The sequence below is a fragment of the Oncorhynchus gorbuscha genome, unplaced genomic scaffold (assembly GCF_021184085.1).
Source record: "Oncorhynchus gorbuscha isolate QuinsamMale2020 ecotype Even-year unplaced genomic scaffold, OgorEven_v1.0 Un_scaffold_1515, whole genome shotgun sequence".
Lineage (NCBI taxonomy): Eukaryota > Metazoa > Chordata > Actinopteri > Salmoniformes > Salmonidae > Oncorhynchus > Oncorhynchus gorbuscha.
This window is the reverse complement of record NW_025746269.1, coordinates 104,001-110,000: the sequence shown is the minus strand read 5'-3', so window position 1 is coordinate 110,000 and position 6,000 is coordinate 104,001. Positions and strand designations below refer to the sequence as shown.

Here is a 6,000-nt window from a genome sequence, read left to right as displayed (position 1 = left end):
GAGAGAGAGAGAGAGAGAGAGGGAGATGGAGAGAGAGAGCGAGAGAGAAGGAGATGGAGAGAGAGAGAGAGAGAGGGAGAGAGAGAGAGAGAGAGAGAGAGAGAGAGAGAGAGAGAGAGAGAGAGAGAGAGAGAGAGAGAGAGAGAGAGAGAGAGAGAGAGAGAGAGAGAGACAGACAGACAGACAGACAGACAGACAGACAGACAGACAGACAGACAGACAGACAGACAGACAGACAGACAGACCACGCACCCTGCCAGCAGTGACTGGGTTTTACTATTAAAGCTGATCAGCCTGGCTGAGCATTTCACTGTAGCCGCGTCACATCTTGGGCATGGTCTTTCCCTCGACACGAGCCAAAGATATCACAGTCCGACGCAGATAGAAAGACGATAACATGACGGGGAACCCAACCATCTACCCTCCCATATGCGTCTATCTTATCTGAGCACCGTTTACAGACTGGGTGCCGTTGGAGTAGACTGCTAGGGTAATAGTTTCGTGCGCTCTCCTCTCCTCTGCACGCCTCCATCCCTTCCCTCGGCAATGTTTTGTTTCGTTCTCCCATTACTCAACCCCGCCGTCTGTCATTTATGAACTTTTAGCGCCGCTGTGCAACAGTTTCTCCGCACCCAGTGCGCGGAAGACTATGAAGACCACGCGGAAATGCCGCGCTCTGCTCTCGGTTGGACTCAACCTGGTCGCGCTTTTTTTTTCCACCACCGCGTTCATTACGACGTACTGGTGCGAGGGCACTCAGCGCGTCCCCAAGCCCAACTGCAGCAAGCAGCGGCGGCACAACTGCATCGACAACGGCACGAACGAGACAGACAAGAGCAAGGTCCACTACAGCTGGGAGACCGGAGACGATCGCTTTCTGTTCCGCCGTTTCCACACCGGGATCTGGTACTCCTGCGAGGAGAACATTCACGGTCCAGGTGAGATGATAACGTTTCTGTTAGTTAGACGCGCTCATAATGAGTCATTAGAACTATTTAAATCGGGTTGAATGTTGAAATCGGATAAATGGGTTGAAATCTCAACTAAAATCTAAGTTTATTTGTCATATGCAACAGGATCCACTGGGATGTATACGGTAGTATGTAACGCTTACATGCGAGCTCTTCTCTAAACTGTGCACGTTGCAGGAATAATATCAAAACGTTTCAATAAGTAGGTTAATTAAAGAAGAATAATAGCATGTTGGTATGATAAGAAGTCTTAACAAAGTGCGCTGACAGTGAAACGGAACATCTGCTGTTTTATTGTCTTCTATAGGCTACGTTTAGAATATTACGACCAGAACAATCAGACAGTTATTAGTTATTAATATCGGACATTATTGAATTAACAGGCTGAACATTCTCCCATTGGTTGATCTGCTACGGGTATGGATGCTGCACACACACTCCCTCGTCAATATCTCCCGCGGTACGTAACTCATATGAGCTAATCGTTCACTTCAACAAAAAGGTTTACTCTCAGACTAAGAAATCGAATTAAATCAAAGTGTATTGGTCCATACACAGATGAGCAGATGTTATCACAGGTGCAGAGAAATGCTTGTGTTTCTAGCTCCAACGGTGCAGTAATTACCAAGCTATACAGAACAACAAAACGAAAGAAATGTCGAAAATGGCAGACTGAGCCACTTTTTTTTGATTATGTCGTTTTGTATTGCTAGGTATTATCACTGCACTGTTGAGGCTAGAAACACAAGCATTAGGTATTATCACTGCACTGTTGAGGCTAGAAACACAAGCATTAGGTATTATCACTGCACTGTTGAGGCTAGAAACACAAGCATTAGGTATTATCACTGCACTGTTGAGGCTAGAAACACAAGCATTAGGTATTATCACTGCACTGTTGAGGCTAGAAACACAAGCATTAGGTATTATCACTGCACTGTTGAGGCTAGAAACACAAGCATTAGGTATTATCACTGCACTGTTGAGGCTAGAAACACAAGCATTAGGTATTATCACTGCACTGTTGAGGCTAGAAACACAAGCATTAGGTATTATCACTGCACTGTTGAGGCTAGAAACACAAGCATTAGGTATTATCACTGCACTGTTGAGGCTAGAAACACAAGCATTAGGTATTATCACTGCACTGTTGAGGCTAGAAACACAAGCATTAGGTATTATCACTGCACTGTTGAGGCTAGAAACACAAGCATTAGGTATTATCACTGCACTGTTGAGGCTAGAAACACAAGCATTAGGTATTATCACTGCACTGTTGAGGCTAGAAACACAAGCATTAGGTATTATCACTGCACTGTTGAGGCTAGAAACACAAGCATTAGGTATTATCACTGCACTGTTGAGGCTAGAAACACAAGCATTAGGTATTATCACTGCACTGTTGAGGCTAGAAACACAAGCATTAGGTATTATCACTGCACTGTTGAGGCTAGAAACACAAGCATTAGGTATTATCACTGCACTGTTGAGGCTAGAAACACAAGCATTAGGTATTATCACTGCACTGTTGAGGCTAGAAACACAAGCATTAGGTATTATCACTGCACTGTTGAGGCTAGAAACACAAGCATTAGGTATTATCACTGCACTGTTGAGGCTAGAAACACAAGCATTAGGTATTATCACTGCACTGTTGAGGCTAGAAACACAAGCATTAGGTATTATCACTGCACTGTTGAGGCTAGAAACACAAGCATTAGGTATTATCACTGCACTGTTGAGGCTAGAAACACAAGCATTAGGTATTATCACTGCACTGTTGAGGCTAGAAACACAAGCATTAGGTATTATCACTGCACTGTTGAGGCTAGAAACACAAGCATTAGGTATTATCACTGCACTGTTGAGGCTAGAAACACAAGCATTAGGTATTATCACTGCACTGTTGAGGCTAGAAACACAAGCATTAGGTATTATCACTGCACTGTTGAGGCTAGAAACACAAGCATTAGGTATTATCACTGCACTGTTGAGGCTAGAAACACAAGCATTAGGTATTATCACTGCACTGTTGAGGCTAGAAACACAAGCATTAGGTATTATCACTGCACTGTTGAGGCTAGAAACACAAGCATTAGGTATTATCACTGCACTGTTGAGGCTAGAAACACAAGCATTAGGTATTATCACTGCACTGTTGAGGCTAGAAACACAAGCATTAGGTATTATCACTGCACTGTTTAGGCTAGAAACACAAGCATTAGGTATTATCACTGCACTGTTGAGGCTAGAAACACAAGCATTAGGTATTATCACTGCACTGTTGAGGCTAGAAACACAAGCATTAGGTATTATCACTGCACTGTTGAGGCTAGAAACACAAGCATTAGGTATTATCACTGCACTGTTGAGGCTAGAAACACAAGCATTAGGTATTATCACTGCACTGTTGAGGCTAGAAACACAAGCATTAGGTATTATCACTGCACTGTTGAGGCTAGAAACACAAGCATTAGGTATTATCACTGCACTGTTGAGGCTAGAAACACAAGCATTAGGTATTATCACTGCACTGTTGAGGCTAGAAACACAAGCATTAGGTATTATCACTGCACTGTTGAGGCTAGAAACACAAGCATTAGGTATTATCACTGCACTGTTGAGGCTAGAAACACAAGCATTAGGTATTATCACTGCACTGTTGAGGCTAGAAACACAAGCATTAGGTATTATCACTGCACTGTTGAGGCTAGAAACACAAGCATTAGGTATTATCACTGCACTGTTGAGGCTAGAAACACAAGCATTAGGTATTATCACTGCACACAAGCATTAGGTATTATCACTGATAGAAACACAAGCATTAGGTATTATCACTGCACTGTTGAGGCTAGAAACACAAGCATTAGGTATTATCACTGCACTGTTGAGGCTAGAAACACAAGCATTAGGTATTATCACTGCACTGTTGAGGCTAGAAACACAAGCATTAGGTATTATCACTGCACTGTTGAGGCTAGAAACACAAGCATTAGGTATTATCACTGCACTGTTGAGGCTAGAAACACAAGCATTAGGTATTATCACTGCACTGTTGAGGCTAGAAACACAAGCATTAGGTATTATCACTGCACTGTTGAGGCTAGAAACACAAGCATTAGGATTATCACTGCACTGTTGAGGCTAGAAACACAAGCATTAGGTATTATCACTGCACTGTTGAGGCTAGAAACACAAGCATTAGGTATTATCACTGCACTGTTGAGGCTAGAAACACAAGCATTAGGTATTATCACTGCACTGTTGAGGCTAGAAACACAAGCATTAGGTATTATCACTGCACTGTTGAGGCTAGAAACACAAGCATTAGGTATTATCACTGCACTGTTGAGGCTAGAAACACAAGCATTAGGTATTATCACTGCACTGTTGAGGCTAGAAACACAAGCATTAGGTATTATCACTGCACTGTTGAGGCTAGAAACACAAGCATTAGGTATTATCACTGCACTGTTGAGGCTAGAAACACAAGCATTAGGTATTATCACTGCACTGTTGAGGCTAGAAACACAAGCATTAGGTATTATCACTGCACTGTTGAGGCTAGAAACACAAGCATTAGGTATTATCACTGCACTGTTGAGGCTAGAAACACAAGCATTAGGTATTATCACTGCACTGTTGAGGCTAGAAACACAAGCATTAGGTATTATCACTGCACTGTTGAGGCTAGAAACACAAGCATTAGGTATTATCACTGCACTGTTGAGGCTAGAAACACAAGCATTAGGTATTATCACTGCACTGTTGAGGCTAGAAACACAAGCATTAGGTATTATCACTGCACTGTTGAGGCTAGAAACACAAGCATTAGGTATTATCACTGCACTGTTGAGGCTAGAAACACAAGCATTAGGTATTATCACTGCACTGTTGAGGCTAGAAACACAAGCATTAGGTATTATCACTGCACTGTTGAGGCTAGAAACACAAGCATTAGGTATTATCACTGCACTGTTGAGGCTAGAAACACAAGCATTAGGTATTATCACTGCACTGTTGAGGCTAGAAACACAAGCATTAGGTATTATCACTGCACTGTTGAGGCTAGAAACACAAGCATTAGGTATTATCACTGCACTGTTGAGGCTAGAAACACAAGCATTAGGTATTATCACTGCACTGTTGAGGCTAGAAACACAAGCATTAGGTATTATCACTGCACTGTTGAGGCTAGAAACACACTGCAGATCAAACACCGTTTTTTAAAACATTTTTAAATTTTATTTCACCTTTATTTAACCAGGTAGGCTAGTTGAGAACACCTTTATTTAACCAGGTAGGCCAGTTGAGAACACCTTTATTTAACCAGGTAGACTAGTTGAGAACACCTTTATTTAACCAGGTAGGCTAGTTGAGAACAAGTTCTCATTTGCAACTGCGACCTGGCCAAGATAAAGCATAGCAGTGTGAACAGACAACACAGAGTTACACATGGAGTAAACAATTAACAAGTCAATAACACAGTAGAAAAAAAGGGAGTCTATATACATTGTGTGCAAAAGGCATGAGGTAGGCAAATAATTACAATATTGCAGATTAACACTGGAGTGATAAATGATCAGATGATCATGTACAGGTAGACATATTGGTGTGCAAAAGAGCAGAAAAGTAAATAAATAAAAACAGTATAAAAACAGTATGGGAATGAGGTAGGTGAAAATGGGTGGGCTTATTTACCAATAGACTATGTACAGCTGCAGCGATCGGTTAGCTGCTCAGATAGCTGATGTTTGAAGTTGGTGAGGGAGATAAAAGTCTCCAACTTCAGCGATTTTTGCAGTTCATTCCAGTCACAGGCAGGGACCATTTCGGTTGACAGGGATGTGCTGAGTCATATGACGTTTTTCACCCTCTCCACTGCAGCCCCGTCAATGTGGATGGGGGAGTGCTCTCTCTGCTGTCTCCTGAAGTTCACGATCAGCCCCTTCGTTTTGTTGATGTTGAGGTAGAGGTTATTTTGTTGGCACCACTCTGCCAGGGCTGTCACCTCCTGCCCTCAGGTTGT

General features: G+C 42.3%; 1 pseudogene; it reads left to right on the top strand.

The window, feature by feature from the left end:
• The first annotated feature begins 234 nt into the window (after positions 1–234).
• The window catches only part of LOC124023154, a 42,319-nt pseudogene continuing 36,553 nt past the window's right edge, over positions 235–6,000 (top strand).